General features: G+C 31.3%; 3 non-coding genes across 3 annotated transcripts; all 3 read right to left on the reverse strand.

Annotated features, from left to right (window-relative positions):
- Positions 1 to 268: 268 nt before the first annotated feature.
- Positions 269 to 341, reverse strand: Trnaf-gaa (transfer RNA phenylalanine (anticodon GAA)). Its single transcript has one exon. It is a non-coding gene; the product is annotated as a tRNA-Phe (tRNA).
- A 4,789-nt stretch (positions 342 to 5,130) lies between these two features.
- Positions 5,131 to 5,203, reverse strand: Trnaf-gaa (transfer RNA phenylalanine (anticodon GAA)). Its single transcript has one exon. It is a non-coding gene; the product is annotated as a tRNA-Phe (tRNA).
- Positions 5,204 to 16,296: 11,093 nt separating this feature from the next.
- On the reverse strand, positions 16,297 to 16,369 carry Trnaf-gaa (transfer RNA phenylalanine (anticodon GAA)). Its single transcript has one exon. It is a non-coding gene; the product is annotated as a tRNA-Phe (tRNA).
- Between the last annotated feature and the right edge of the window lie 1,550 nt (positions 16,370 to 17,919).

The following is a 17,919-nucleotide window of genomic DNA, read 5'->3' on the forward strand; positions in this document are numbered from 1 at the left end:
ACACACTTCAGATACCTAGGTCCCTTATGTCACCGCCCAAACTGCCCGGCGATATTACTTATAAATTAATACACTACTGCCGAAAAAAATAGTTGAAACATTTATTCATTATAAAATGCGACCTGAAGATATATCATGTAGTTAAAGTGTTAACTAGACATAATATACATATATACGCATAATATGTGTGGCCATTAAAATTATTCAGGCATAGCCAAAAGAAGGGTAACTTTAAAAAAAATGGATCAGCCGCCGAACGTTCCGTTCGCGCCGGAACCCGGGATCGAACCAGGGACCTTTAGATCTTCAGTCTAACGCTCTCCCAACTGAGCTATTCCGGCTGATGAAAGAATGTGTAGTGTAAAATCAAGCCATTGACATCTGTATGATTATCGGTAAAATTATTAAGTACATGTAGCACGGTTTAACTGCTATTCATTACAACTCAACTGTATGTAAAATAGCGTTCAATAGTTGTCGCAAACAGATACGTTTAATTTATTTTAAACGCAAAACAAGTTATGTTTATTTGATTGTTGTCTTTCATAAAAAAAGATCCTGCAGCTAACTTCCGATAACAGTAAATCATACCCCGTTAAAATGTCAAACCCATTAATATAAAAGATAAAATCTATAATCATCATGTAGAACAAAATGAGCATACATTAAAGGAAACCTATATTTATAAATACTCTTAATTTCTCAAAATGTAAAGAACATTTATAAAATCTATTAAGCGCAATATGTCTGTACTTACGACTGAAGATTTCCAGCAAATTTGAAGAAAAAAATCTGATTGAAATAAATGGTCTGCCTCATATATGCTCATATTTAAGAAAAACAGATGGAACAGAATACGAAAAAATCCAAGAATTTAGTTTATACTGATTAATACTACCTATATTCATATCATTTTTATTTATTTATTTATTTATTTGCATTACTTTCATACAATAATATCATAAATTATATAAATATAAAAGATAAGATAAACAATTCATGAAATAAGATAGATATTTGAGCCGTGTCACGACAAAACCAACATAGTGCGTTTGCGACCAGCATGGATCCAGACCAGCCTGCGCATCCGCGCATTCTGGTCAGGATCCATGCTGTTCGCTATCAGTTTCTCTACTTGTACATGTAATAGGGTTGGTAAGCGAACAGCATGGATCCTGATCAGACTGCGCGGATGCGCAGGCTGGTCTGGATCCATGCTGGTCGCAAACCCATTATGTTGGTTTTGTCGTGACACGGCTCATTTCTATTTTATGTAAAGTATGTTTGTGCAATGTTCGTTATCTGTTCATATCACCATGGGCTTATAAATGATAAATGTATGACTGTCTAAAACACCTTGCGTATTGTTTGCCAACGGCAACCTTTTGCTATAAAACATAGTAAATGTTGACTTTGTCATTTACGCAAGTCTTTGATAAATGTTTCAATTGAAAAATCAAATAAAAACATTAAATCTTCTAAGTATTTTTTTCACGAAACAGCAACAGTAATTAGTTTATTTCATGAGGTCTTTTCACGTGATTTACAGTAGAGTGTTTTACAGTGGATAATTGTATTTTTAAGGTGAGGCATTTCAACAACAACATTAAAGCGCATTTACATTTTAAAACTGCTATTAAAGATATTCAACACCAAGTTTTATGTAAACTCCATATAAACATCTGAAGTTTATTTTTGCATTCAATCTGTTAAACACCAAAATAAAGTAATTATTCCTTTCAGCCTTTTTTTCAATTAAGTTTCACTTAAAGATCCTGTAACACATTTTTTTCATGGTTTTATTTCATAAATATGACGCTCAAATTAAGATTTGTCAATCTTGTAAGTTCAAATAAGCATTTTTTATAAAGATATTACCCAATTTAACATTTTGCGTAAATAAAGGGAGGTAATTAGAAATTTATTTTCTATAAATTCCAAGTCAAATTTTCCAATAAGAAATGAATGCATGTAACTTATTCATTAAATATAATGTGCACAAATATTTGCAGTACACATTTTACATATTCTTGGATGTTTGAAAATTGTTTTATTTGCATAATTATATACATATATAACATTTTGCAAGTGTATGATACATACAGTAACAATATCGATCACAAAACATACAGGATCTTTAATAAAACAGTAAAAAATGCTAACAATTAGCATACTGTACTTAATATTAAGTTAAATTTCTGTTTATGTGTTCATTTTATTAATGACTGGAAATCTAGCGTGACTTAAAAGAACATACTAAAGAGATCAATCTGATTGCCATCCTGTCAAATTATTTACCTAGTTTTATACCATTTCTCAACATCTAAATAAAATTAATTGTATCACCGAGTAAACAGTTTCAATAAAAAAAAGTCTGCAATTTTAACATTTTAACTTTTGTATTAATTTCCTTGTTATGTCCACTCTATCAAATTAAAGGTGTGCTGTTTTTTCCACGCTAAAAATTAATGTGTGATGTATAAAATTTTGAAGTGTGGGGTTTTGACATGTGGGGTTTTGTCCTCAATTCACTGGTAAATGATAAACTATTCCATATAGAGAACAAGACTAAAGGGTATACGGACATAGCTGTTTTAAACAAGGATAATCTCGGCTTAATTTCTTCTTCTGTCATGCACTGATAATAACTTTTCTTTCTCTTCAGAAAATTTTACTCGAAAATTACTATTGTGCTGTGAAGAATTTTATCGAATATTGATAAGATAATTCTTTAAATGGTAGATATATAAATATTACTAATTTGAATGCATACCGAGGCGCGATAACATGATTTTACCAAGAGGGGTCGCAGAATTTCGAAAAAGGGTAATGAATATTCCACAGAGGTCGGCATTGTACTTGAATGTTTCCAGAGTCGGACTCCAGTAAACATTTTGCCGACTTTCACTAGTTTTTGGCGTGATATTTGCTTAAAACGTAATGTGGTATCAAATTCACACAGGGGTTACATATAAAATCTAGTCAAATCCCCCTCCTTACATACTTACTTATGTGCTTAAACTTGGTCCGTACCCCTGTAAACATGTTTATTTTACATGTAATTTAGAAATTTGTAGCATTTAATTTATAATTTCAAATATGGAATTTGGGCACAACATGACTAATTTTTTATATATAATATAGCCCCATTAAACAATAGAAAATAAATAAATATTTCTATATTGATACTTAACCTGTGACAAAATATTGTAGAATATGTTCCAGATTAAAGCAATAAAAATGTTTATTATATACTTATAAATGAAATATTGAGAAATATTGATGAAATAAAATGCGTATTTTCATTTTCCATATTTTCACTGTAAAAAAATTATTTTTCACTGCAGTGAAACATATTTTCCGTATTTTCACTGGTGTCTTGCCGGACTACTTTCTTTTAAATTCTTCCAGTACACAAAATTTAAGGGAAAGTCTTTCAAATTTTATCGCAAAAAAGAGAAAAATGTATATAATAAACAGAAAATTCAAGTTTTTTCTATAAATACATGATTTATTTTCATCTTGTGGCATGAAAATTACCATATTTCACTCGTGGCTACCGCCACTCATGAAATATTTATTTTCATACCACTCGATGAAAATAAATCATGTATTTATAGAAAAAACTTGAATATCCTCTATATGCTTACTCTTTCATGTATCACTTACAACATGAAGTTGATAAAGCGTATCTTAATCTACGTAATATTTTAAATCAAAAATATTTTGACTGTCATTTTGGATTTAATTCGTGTTATCGTCATGATTTTATGTTATATTTCCATAGCGGTGTGGCTGTTTTCTTTGAATTTTGCTCTTCTTAGTTGATCTTCATTACTTTTTAACTGTTGATTGATGTGGAAAAAATAAAGTAGGAAGAAGTAAAAGATATACCAGTCCACTTTATTAAACAATTACCTGAATGGTGGGTTTGAATTTGACCTTATAAATATGCATGATTTACGGCACTTTGCGCGCAAAGACGCATGTACCCTTGTGTGTTTCAGACGGCATATGGCTGATGCGAGTTTTCATTTGCTCGATATTGAAACATTTTTTATCGAAAACAATTTTGATGAGTAGGACAATTGATACTCAATAGTTAATAGCTCATATGATTTATACATGTATACACGTAATGCCATGTTTTAACACGAGGTTATGTAATGTATTTTTAAAAAAAAAACATAAGTCTACTTTCACTTTCTGTCTACCCCCCCCCCCCCCCCCAAAATAAAAATAAAAAAAAAATATTGAATAGACACACGTGACGTTCCTCTTAGTTACAAATTAATTAATACCTTTTCCAACATTCGTAATTGACATTTGTATTGATTTTTACTTTTACACGTGCAGAATCCTTTTTGCCAAGATGTGGATTTAATTCTGAACTGCATGTATATCCTTTATCCATAAATACAAATTTCATGCAGGTTGACCTTTTGACGTCATTTTACTTAACTAATATTCAAAAGCGCTACATGGAAGCGCATGTGCAAATTTATGCAAATGACTATTTTTACAAACGTGGTTCTTTATGAATAGAATTTGATATAGTATCGACTTTTGTTCTTCAATAAAAATTAACACACATAATTTTGAAGAAATAAAGCGGTTCCATTGGACACTAATCATTATTCTTTTTTATTATATTCTTAAAGCTATCTTTCATGTTTTCATATACATTTCAATAAACATGGCTTTCTTAAATAATGTGTAAAATCTCAAAGTTTCCCCTTTCATGAAAAACGTGTTGACATTTTTATGAAAACCAAAATAATGCCTCGGCAATGCAGAACTAGTTCTGTTGTGGATATGTACTTATACTATGCATTAACGCACATATAACGATTCTACTACTGGTTCTGCATTACTGTCTTAAATCTTAAATCATTTGTTATTTAAAAGGTATAACACAGTTTGTAAGAAATTGATTACACAGGATGAAGGTGGATAATACACTATATCTTTCAATAATATTTTAAAAATGTTTTTTAAACTACTTTTAAATTGCATCTTTTGTGCGTTTCTTTTTTAAAATACCAAAATTATGAAGAACCTGCAATTTAAAAAAAAAATTGCCTTTAAAAGAAAATAAAAAAAAGTATCAGCCGCCGAACGTTCCGTTCGCGCCGGAACCCGGGATCGAACCAGGGACCTTTAGATCTTCAGTCTAACGCTCTCCCAACTGAGCTATTCCGGCTGATGAAATAACGAGCAGTTTATAAACGAGTCAATGACGACTGTACGATTATCGGTAAACAGCTTTGATAGTTGCACTGATATTTAAAGCAAACATACGTTGTTTTTAAATTATGCTTGAAGTACTAATTTTATATGTATTTCTACAATTTAAATGCTTGTTTAGAATTATGTCTAGTATAAATAAAAGAAACTATAATTAACAGCTTTAACCGAGAAATTTGTTTGATTTTATTAACCTGTCAATTGCATACTTGACCTTGGCACATAAATAAACAAGTCCTAAGTTATATTTGTTGCGCGTTATGTATTTAAAGTTATATCTAAAGTTATATCCGCGGATATGAGTCATATACGGTATTAAGTCATACCAAATTTGTATCTGCATGTGTACTAAATATACTGAGCGTCAAATCGTGTGAATATTCTCATATTAATATCAGACTTCTAAAATGAAAGAAGAATGAAAAATAGTGCTAATCATATGTTACTTATAGTAACATGTATCTATTTGATAGACGGCTTTCCTATGAATTTATTATCTTACATTTCATCAAATGGACTGAATGTATCTACTCTAGTGACTTGAAAATTCTCAATTTTAATGAAATAGGCGCACACCAAATAATCTGCACTTTATTATAAATATTCGGTTCAAAGCTCCTTTCAACAAATTTATAACATGAAATATTGCTTGCTTACATACTTCAAGCTACGACTAAATATTTTAAGCAAATTAAATAAAGCTCAAATTTAAATATGTTCCCAAACACACAGGACCATGGTAAAATATGAAAATAAAGATCAACAACAAAAGACGGCATTCAATACGCATCTCCAAACAAAACCTCGTTTTATTATTGATTGGTAATTTCTGAGTACTTGATTAATGCAGAATCATTCATGCTTTTGCACATAGCAAACCTGTCGAGTTTATTAAGTAGTTTCTTTCCTAACCTTGTAAAGCTCAAAATTGAAAACTTATCGCTTTTGTGTAATTAAACAGACGAAAGTAGTTATAAGAAATAAAAAAAAAAAGAAATGGAAAAATCGCATTGTTTTGCAAATTCACTTAGATACTATAAACAAAGTAACACAATGAAACATTTTCGGACAGATATTTACTTTGAATTTACTTAAGGATTAATCAAGTATAAATTGGGGATCAAATTCTTCCACATTACTGAAATTATACAAAAGTCTTATCTGATCAAAATTAGACTATGGTTCTGTAGTATATGGGTCTGCAGGAAAATTATATCTTCAAATGTTAGATACCATACATCACCAGGCTTTTCGCACCTCACCTGTAGAAAGTCTATATGCGGAAGCTGGGGATCCATCGCTCCATCTTCGTCGAAAAAGCTATATGCAACTAGAATTTCATCTAATAGCAAAAATCCAGCTCAAAATATTATTTTCAAACCAAGTTTTACTGAAAAATTTGTTAACAAACCAAAGGAAATTAAACCATTAGCCCTTCGTTAAAAAGATGATTTAGATAAAATTAATCCAGACAGTATCCTTCAAAGTGACGATGAGGATGTTCCACCTTGGACTTATTATTCCCCGAAAATAAATATTAACTTTTCAAATATAAAAGAAGTCATCAAAATCACCTGAAAATTTCAAAAAGACGTTTCTAGCAATAAAGGAAGAACATGAAGATTTTAAGCATATTTATACGGACGGTTCAAATGAAGGTTGCAAAGTAGGTGCGGCTGTGTTTGATAATAATTTTACATCTAGTATGAGGTTACCAGATAATGCATCAATTTTTACTGCTGAAGCAAAAGCTATAGATTTAGCATTGTCATACATAGAACAGCATACCCATGATAAATTTGTGATATTTACTGACTCGCTTTCTGTTTTAATATCCATTAAAAATAAACAATCTGACAATATCATGATAAGGAAACTTCTTTTACGATTCTATGATATACTTTAAACAAAATCTGTTAAATTATAGTGGATTCCAAGTCATGTAGGTATACGAGGAAATGAAAAAGTAAATACTTTAGCTAAACAATCATTAAATTTTCAAAAAACTGACTTATTGTTATCTGCTTGTGATTTTAGACCAGTTATAAATAAACTCGTATCATCTGAATGGAAAACAAATTGGGACAATGCCGTTTTTAAAAAACTTAAAGATATAAACCCATCCCTTGATATGTCACCATCTCTATCTCTGTCAAACGGTCATGATCAAACAGTTCTTCTTCGATGCCGAATTGTAAACACTAAAATTACCCACTCTTATCTACTCACGAATGACAATGCTCCTTTCTGTGAAGCTTGTAATGAAAATGTTACTGTCAACCATTTTATTCTTGAATGTCATGATTTTTCACAGGCCCGTAATAGATTTTATTGTGTAAATTCACTCAAAGAACTCTTTTATACAATTCCATAAAAAATCATTTATTATTTGAAAGAGATAAACTTGTATTCTAGGATCTAATTGGCTCATTCTTATTGTCATTTACAAAGTTTTACATAACATTTTAAGCCTATTATAGCATTCGGCACGATATGGCCAGTTATGTGTTGACGTGCCGTAAAAATCAAAACAAACAAACTACATAAAATAAGCATCATGATACATTTTGTCTCAAATTTGTAGTATACATTATATTATAAAGTAAAACATCTCAATAAATTTACAAATTTTATAAATGTACGAATTTGTAAAATGCTGTTAAACAAAAGTAATGGTATTTTCCAAAATACTTATTACCACATGCTACAAATGGGATCACTATATGTTTTTACTGTAAATTGTGTAAGAATTATTCAAGTTGTTCGTCTGTCAAATCCCAAGACAATGTAGAAAGTTGTAAGCAAGAACAATTTTGTTTAAAGAATTAACCCTTTGAGGACGGTCTAGACCATAGGTAAACATTGGTAAAAATAAACTCCGTGAAACATGCTATATAAGACGGAAAGTAAGCATTTTTCTTCATTTATCCTTTCCACACATTAATCGTTGTAAGCGAAGTATGTATATTCAGAAAATCTTACATTACATTTCGTGTTATGTTTGATGGGGCCTACGATTATAATCATCTACGGCCTAGAATAAACCCAAATGATCGAAGGGACGATTTGATATAAAGAAAGGAGATAATGAAACGATACGCCAAAGCAACGAAAGATTACGTAAAATGAATATCGTGTTACCTCATGTTATTATCGCCTCCTCATTTCTGCTTATCGTCCAGTCACTTCACCGCATTGTCTTGTTGCTTCAGCGCATCGCGATCGTTCTGTCGTGTTATCGTATTATCATCCTGCGCTTTGGTACCTCGTCTTGTCGATTCTCCGCATCGTATTGTCTGTCCTCTTCAGTGAAACAAACGATGACAGAAGTCTGGGAAAGGGCGATTCCTCGTAAGTAAATACGCCGAAGCGAAGAGACGATAATACGATGTGATAGAGCAACGACAAACTGCGAGGACACAATATTTATTTCTTATTTATTGTGTCTTGGTGTTATTAAATTAGGTTAATCATGTCAAGATAACATCCTTTTTACATAAAATTAAGATGATTTTTATATCTAGTACCGATTTTATTCTTAGTTGTTTTTCCGTCTCAGGGTTAAAACAATCACTTCACTTGTACACAATTGTTTTATTTTCAAAGACCTCTGCAATCATCTACGTAATATAGTTTATAAAGAAAATAAGATTTAATGTAAAAATATCTGTGGAAGAAATAAAAAAAACAACGACTTTTTGTGATATTATTAATTCAATTCTAAGCTATCTTTATTGATTTCACATGACTTTGGAACTATAGGGAAGTTGGATTAAGACCGTTTCTTCTCTTTGAAGGTGATCAATTATAAAACTTATCATTCAATAGTGTCCTTGTTACTTAATACCCACTAGAAACACAAGTAAACAAACTAATGATGTATCATTAAAATAACAGGATGTGCTAGGAGCAACGGCCAGTTGACTTGATGACACTATTTATATGATGCACTAAATACTGTCGGTGATTATTAAACATCTGAGCGTCATTTGATTACAGTGAACTGCATATAAATGATTAAGGGGCTTGTGATTGCTTTCTTGAACACACATCGGACTCCTAGATTATATATGAAATGTATAATGCTGTCTGAAAGAAAACAAAAGTTATTTTAATTACAGAGTATCAAGCTATATCTCATGAATACTTTTATAGAGTTATTAATATAATTATTTCTGTTTCAAAGTCGGCAAAATGTCGTCTGCGTATGTTTTGCATATTCATACAGGGTATGAATACTGGCGGGAAAATGCTCGTTTTCTCTTGCTGAGTATAAAAGCACAAATCGGCGTGAATTAGCCAATTCGAAGCTTTACATTGGTAGCGAAGCATTGTAACACCGCACTTTGGGGTCAAACGCACTTTGGGGTCCGACCCCAAAGTGCGTTAAACTTCGCACCGCACTTTGGGGTCCAACGAACTTTGGGGTCAAAATCGAGAAATTGACCCCAAAGTGCGTTAATATGCTACATATCAACGCACTTTGGGTTCAAGAGGTCTAAATGTGTCATCTGAGTTCTGCTTAAATATTGAGTACTGACTAATTTTCGATCTGCGACATTGAAATATTTGAGGTGGAGTTCAAGATGGCGGTCAATACTTTATGATGCTTAAGTGATAAAAGTTTCATTAATTTTACCACTTGAAATATCTAAAAAATGTGTTCATATAACATAATTACGTTGGCATAATAGAGATATTTGCATTTTTTTGTTTTTAGTTTTGCATTCATATTTTATTTTAGTTTTGCATACATACTTTTTTCAGTTTTGTATACATATTGTTTTTTAATTTTGCATACATATTTTATTTGAGTTTTTCGCACATATTTTATTTTTGTTTTTCGTACGTATTTTAGCCAATCAAAACAGCCTTCACATCTCATAACAGCCCATTGTTGAGTATTAAACTAGCACAGTGGTTTGGACACATTTCGGACCATTTTTGGAATCGGCCCTCTCGTTTTCGGCATGGCAAAGATGGTTTCGGCCAACCCTTTTCGGCCCATTTTTTAAATTATATGTATCTTATATAATTATTGTTTATTTTATTATTATATACATGTACTATAATTGGATTGGTGATCAGTTATTATTCCATGAATACGCACCACTTAACCCCACCCATTCGGGGGGTGGGGGTGGGGTGGGCATTGACTTTAAACCAAGCCGACCACTGGTAAAATCTTCGCCCTGCGGGGAATACTCAGATAATAACATTCCTGCCTTATGCCCCGGGACAGCGCAAACATTTAAACACGATTCTCTCCTCCGGGGGCAAGGGAGGTGGTGAAAAATGACTGGTGTATTACAAAGATCTAAATAGGTCCTTATATTCCACTGATTTAGAAAAAATGCTTAAAGCTTTGAAGGATTTTTATTTAATTTGGGTCAATTCTTGAGCACATCCAGATAATGTGCAGAGCTTATATGCCAGGTGTGCCGGCTCAAGGTCGGGGTCACACCTCAAATCAAAGGATTAAGACTTGGGTTTCATTCTCCTAAACCCCATGAAGGATTTAAAGGCACCTTTAAATGTTAACCACATCGAGACCATATGCAGAATATATTTATACTAAAAAGTGTTGTTATTTTTTTTGATACCTCCAAAAATGAAAATGTTGGCGCATTTGAAAATGGGGTACTGTAATTACCAGATGGCGAAGTGTTTGAAAATGGTGTTTCACAAATGGCGTAATTATCCAAACCTCTACTTTACAAATGGCGTCATGTACAAATATGTACGAAAAAACAAAAATAAAATATCAACAAAAAAACTAAAATAAAATATGTAAAAAAACCTAAAATAGAATATGTATGCAAACTAAAAAAGAATACGTATGCAAAACTAAAAAAAGTATGTATTCAAAACTAAAAAAAATATGTACGACATACAAAAAAAATATGTACGAAAAAAAAGTATCACTTTTGTCACTTTTATGCCACCGTTCAAAAAAATCAAGTACAGAAATTGTGTATCCCTAAAATTAAAAGATGCTGCGAAAAATATCCCGTTCTGTCAGTCATTTATTTTATAACTTTTGGTGCCATATTGAGCTCCATTTTAAATATGTTGGGAATGAAATAAAATGCAGTTAATATTTTTTTCCAAAGAACTATAAGTATACTCTATTGCAATGTCCTGGTAAAACATAAAGTTTTTCAATCGGACTATAAATTGTGATTTTTACAAATACATTATTAAGCTTATCAACAAATTTTGTAAGCTCCATAACCACCGTTCGCCAGAGGGTTTTTTATGGGAAATCTAACATACTTCTTTAGAAAGAGCAAACATGAATTTTATTATGTTAAAATAATGGTATCTGAGAAATGTAAGATGCTTGTTACCTGAATAAAGTAGCGATAAATGTGAAATTATTTGTCATAAAAGTAGTCAAAACAATGTAGTATTTGACTTCCCTATAAAATACTAATTCACTATAACTGTACTCATTATTGCTAAAAAGCAACAGATGAAAAAGATTGTTCAGGTAATTGACCAATGTGTATTTTTTGGATAATATAGAAGAACATCAAAATAAAAAAGCTTTTAAGAAAAACAAAAAAGGCATAATGGGCCTTTAAAATGTTATTTTTAACCCTCGGGGGGATCGATACCCCACAATCCCCTCTATACCCCCAATGAGAATTTTACGTTATTCTGAAGCTCCACTCTTAATGTGCGACTAGCTAAATAGTTGATATTTTAGTACTGCCTGTACGGACTACTACTGAAAGCCGAATCTACACCTAGTCAAGTTTCTTATATGTCACATTTAGCTAAATAAACGACTCTTTTAACATATTATCAGACCCATATTTGTAACTGAAATCTCTTACTAAGATTACACAGAATTTGTACCTTGTCTATGCAAAGACTATCATATTTCTATAAAATGTGTAAATAAAATACGGGAAGATAATGCATTTAGCTAAAAACAATGGAGTTAATGCAAGGTGTACATTCTCTATGACCCCAAAGTGCGGTCATTTGCCTGATGTTAAAAAATGTATATGTACCTGTTTAACGCACTTTGGGGTCGAAATTGGACCCCAAAGTGCGTAACGCACTATGGGGTCGGACCCCAAAGTACGTAACGCACTTTGGGGTCGGACCCCAAAGTGCGTTTGACCCCATAGTGCGGTGTTACAAAGCATATCATTCTAGTATTTCCCTCCAACTGTCCCAATTTATCTTAATTAGAACAGCTTATACTGACAAGTTTTGTTATATATAGATTGGATTTGTTAAAGTTTTAATAATAAGTTTTTCTTTTCAGTTTTCCTTTATTTCTTATCTAGTGCATATAGAGCTGATTTTCCAATTCGATGAATGCTTCATTCCATGATAGCGACGACGTATTACAGACATCAGGCGATATATTAGCACAAACATCTTGATTTTGAAATGAATTGTCGATATATGCTACCAATAATAAGCCATACTCCTACTTGTGTCTTGCTTTATATTAATTATATATTCATTGTAAAGAATTTATTAGGTCTTATCACTGTTAAGTATATTTACAGTTCGAAAATAATTGTTTTACTCGCGTTTTAAAGGAGTAAACTTTTATAATCTTTTGGCAGATTCTCAAAGGTTGTAACATAGAATTGTCCTGCTATTTGACATACCGAAATGTTCATAAATAGAAAAATGCCATGCTACTATTTTCAGAAGGGTTTTGACCATTTATTAATTTGTTGAGCATGCGTCATCCGCTCTTAAGGAAAAATTCAAGAATATTTTTATGCAGGTATTATGGAATTATTCTTAATCAAAATAATACAAAGATTTTTTAAAGTACATTCAGCAGACATAGAGCTTTATACACTTGAAGAACAGTTTTACTATAATGCAAATAAGTCTTGTTTATCATAAGCGCAGTTGAAATATTTTCAAACGAGGGCGAAAATCAGGGTTAAGAAGTTACTTTTTCACATTTTAGAAAACTTTCTGAATGTTTTAATCCTGGCAGAGTTGGCAACTCATCTTATATAACCCACTGTTATGTTTTAATTTAACTTTATTGTAATGGAACACGGGGATAGAAAGCTTGATTATTTTGGCACCAACAGTCTGACAGGACAGAAAATATTTTAAAATCTCATTATTATACAGTTTTTTGCTTTCTTTCTCTCTTTGATTTATTTAATGTTTCAAATAGTAATGACATGAGAAATTGAAATATTTGAATGATGAGTACATTAATTGTAAAAAAAAACATTTGATTTTTTAGGAGTACTTGAACTTTCATATTTCTTATTATATTTCTTAAAATGATGGTTTTTTAAAATGATGTTTTTTTTTCTTTCTTCTTTTTAAAAATATCAACGTTTTCTTTAGGTTTTAATTTTCGTTTAAGTTTCGTATGAACACATCTGTGGATGGTTTTCATCTTTTTCATAATAATTAGACTGAAGGTAGAAACGTACGTAGATAAACAAGTTAAATCAAACGAGGTTTGTTTAATGCGTCGTTTTGGCTGTTCTTTAAAATAGAGAAAATAAGAACCCCTAAAGAAAGACCAACACGGCAAAATTGAAAATGTTGCAGGCTCGGTTTGATTGAACCTGTTCATTGACGGTACTGTCAAGTGCAAAATACAGTCCATGCCCCCTAGCACCGGCTTAAGCATAATGCAACATTTAACATGAACTAGTACAATTTTTCCTAGTTTTCCAAGTTTCCTATATATTTTTTATCTTACTATATTTGAAACTAAGAACATTACTCATTTTTGGTAAGCGCACATTTAGATCAAGCAATTTCTTATTTCAACAAAATGCTTACTTTAAGTACAATTCCAGAAAATAAGTATTATTTATTTGAAATTTGTGATCTGAAAGTTTGCTTGTAATGAATTTAATATGGCATGTGCATAACAATTTATATAAGAATTGCCTTGTAAAATAAGCAATTTCAAGCAATTTGCCAACACGGCAAAATTGAAAATGTTGCAGGCTCGGTTTGATTGAACCTGTTCATGGACGGTACTGTCAAGTGCAAAAATACAGTCCACGCATTTTTTTTCAGGCACAAACGGGCACCTTATCGTAATGACAGTTATAAATATTATTTTCCCCATCAAATCATTTCCCTTTATTGGAACGTTAATGTATTTTCACACCTTATTTGCATCAACAATTTGGCACAAAAATCCTCGTCGAAAATCATCAATCATCTTTTACAAAAATGTTTCAATCTAGAAATGAAAACATTGCAATGTTTTCATTAATATGATTTTTTTTATTTAATCGCACAATTTGCATTTTGTATCTTTTTATATTCACTGTGATATTTAAAAGGAAAAAGATACAATGATACATGGAAGACAGGAATGTCTCTAAACTGGTATCAATTTTACTCACAAGTATTTTCTTGAGAAATAAATGTGAATACTATCATAAATAGCATATTTTTCAGCTGACCAGGAGAATGCGAAACATGTATGGTTCTTAACATTCCGTCGAGGTTTTGCAAATGTTCCGTTACAAAAAGTTTCACAATTATTAAAAAGTTACTTATCATTCTTGCACACTGCAATTCCTACTAAATTAAATGTGCTATGTCAGTATATTATTGGTTCAAATGGTTCTTTCTGCTGAGAGATATGAAGAATTTTAACGCGACACGCATTTTCCCTAGGACCGAAAGTCTCTGTAAATATTCAATAAAGTCGCTGTTGATGGCCTATTTTTAGTCATGTGACGTAACCATTTAAAGTGAGAAGCGCCGAAAAAAAGTACAATATACAGTTCAAAACAGGCATCATTTAGCTAAACATCAGGATATCAGGTACAGCAGCACGTTTTGGTTGATGTCGTGTGTCGTGCTAGAATCGAAACAGCATATCCAAAGCAGTGATTTTTTTTTCGCTATATAACATTTTTTTTCTTTTTTTTTTTGTCGATCGGATGCACATCATTACATCACTCGGACCGCGCCTTCGTAAAATAGTTCCTCGCATCCCAACTCCAAACAGTGATTTTATTTAGCTATAAAATCACTTTGAGGGCTATACAAATTTTCTTAATATTTTACGCATTAAAATCAGAAAAAAGTGCGTGCATACATTTTGCGTCAGTGTTTTTCAGAAAAAGTAAATTCGTTTTTATCCTCAATCACTGACACGTTAGTCTCCGTCAGTACGTATTTGGTCGTAAAATTGTCAGCTGTTATATCCCCTTTTAATCTCAGCGGTTAAACGATTTGACATTTAAAATGCTTTAATGGTTTTGCTTTTCATTTGAGACTTTCAATCATTACTTTTAAATCTTTTTAAGCACTTTTTTAGAAGATGTAGTACTTTTTAATGAAATTATTTACATAAGTAGGAGCTATACGAAATATTTATTAACTCATGTTATCCCCCTGTAATGCCTTAAGCGCTTTAATACCTTTAAAGTTATCAATATACTATATGTCTTCACTCAATGTTTATGTACAATTTATTTTTTTTACTATCTTGTGTAAATACCATCAAATTGGCGCCACAGTAATAATACATACAATTAAAAATATCTCATTTTTAACAATCGTGAATGAAACAACTACATTCCCTCAATTAATTTAATAGCTTTGCAAATTAATATAAATTTCAAGCACTTACCATTTGCGACGTTGCAAAATAAACATTTTTATGAACATCAAAATAATGCCACTAGTTCTGTTGTGGTCACTTTGAAAGTATTTGTACTTATACTAGGCAGTAACGCACACACAACTTTACTACTACTGGTACTGCATTACTGTCTTAAATCTTTGTGAACATTTAGCTTGAGAATGATTTCATTGTAATTTTGTAAGAAATCGATTACACAGGATGAAGGTTTCTTTCAATCATATTTTTAATCTCTGTCTTTTAAACTACTTATAGATTGCACATACTTAAGTGATATTCTGAATTCATCGTTTGTGTGTTTCCTTTTTATAAATACGAAACTTATGAAAAACCTGCAATTTTAATATTTTTTTCATTATGTTTTGCCTTAAATCAAGTATAAGGAAATAAAAATAAGTATCAGCCGCCGAACGTTCCGTTCGCGCCGGAACCCGGGATCGAACCAGGGACCTTTAGATCTTCAGTCTAACGCTGTCCCAACTGAGCTATTCCGGCTGATGAAGTATTGTGTGGTTTATAAACGAGTGAATGACGTCTGTACGATTATCAGATTATATCACAGACATATAAACAATATTTATATAGATTATTTACCGATGAAAGGATTACACTAATATTTACAGCAAACATATGTTGTTTATAAATGTTTGAAGTAATATAGATCAAGTATCATATATTTTTTACTAATTTTATTATGTATTTCTACATTTAAATGCTTGTTAATGTCCAGTATAAATAAAACAAACTATTTAACAGCTTTTACCGAGAAATTTATATGATTTTATTTATCTGTAAATTGCATACTTAACCTTGACACATAAATAAACAAGTTGTAAGTCATATTTGTTGCGCGTTCTATAAGTCATATCCGGTATTGAAAGTGGAAATCCGCGGATATGAGTCATATACGGTATTAAGTCATACCAAATTTGTATCTGCATGTGTACTAAATATACTGAGCGTCAAACTGCATATCCTATGTGTTGTAAGATCAGGTTATCCACACTTTCAATAATAGTGAAGCTTTGGTTGTTTTAGTTTTTGTCTTTTTTATTTATTTATTCAGTTGGTTAGTTTCTGTCTCTCTCTCTCTCACTCTCTCTCTCACTCTCTCACTCACTCAGTCACTCACTCACTCACACACTCACTTTCTTTCTTTCTTTCTTTCTTTCTTTATGTATTTATTCTTACATGATTTGTACATAAGTAAAGTTTTTACTCTTTTAAAATAACTATCATTCAATAATTAATATGTAAATCTGGGTTGCTTCACATCGTACCCACATTTTTGCAAGCTCTCTTAAAATATAGATATAATGAAAAAAGAAGAAAAATAAAAGAAGAACAAAACAAGAACGAGAAAAAAAACAATGGCAACCAAAGTGAGTGTTTGATATTATTTTTGCCCTAATATCGCATAATTACAAATGAATGTTACACATTTACTTTAATAATTCAGCTAACTATTTAGCAGTCTGGTAAAATGAGTTTTATAAATATTTAAACACTAAAGAATAATTATTTGAGCTACACACTATTAAAAGTCATTTTGTAGCCTTTTTAACAAAGCAACAAAATAATAGAACTTGTATAAACTAAGACAGAAAACGCCATTAGTTATTTACAAAAACTAGTTAAAATTTTAATCACTACAGAAAAATATTGCAATATGTTGACTTGCCAATAGGTGCACGAATTTATTGTCCCTGAAATGATATGAAACATAAATATGTCCGCAATTTAAAGAACATTTGTTTCTGCTATTTTCTTATAAAATAGTGTTCATACGGCGGTTAACATGGAACATTCAATGTGACATTTTCGTGCCATTTCATAAAAAGCGACGTATGGCCCCCAAGTAAAAGATAAGTAAAAAACAATAAGTGTGCCCTTAGATCTTGTGAATATTCTCATATTAATATCAAACTCCTAAAATGAAAAAAATTCCTTTACGTCAGTACATAATAATTCACATATATGTGTAACCTATGAATTTATTATCTTACATTACATCAAATGGACTGAATATATCTACTTTAGTGACT

Source organism: Ruditapes philippinarum, unplaced genomic scaffold, assembly GCF_026571515.1.
Source record: "Ruditapes philippinarum isolate M1 unplaced genomic scaffold, ASM2657151v2 ctg2213_1_1_1_1, whole genome shotgun sequence".
NCBI lineage: Eukaryota > Metazoa > Mollusca > Bivalvia > Venerida > Veneridae > Ruditapes > Ruditapes philippinarum.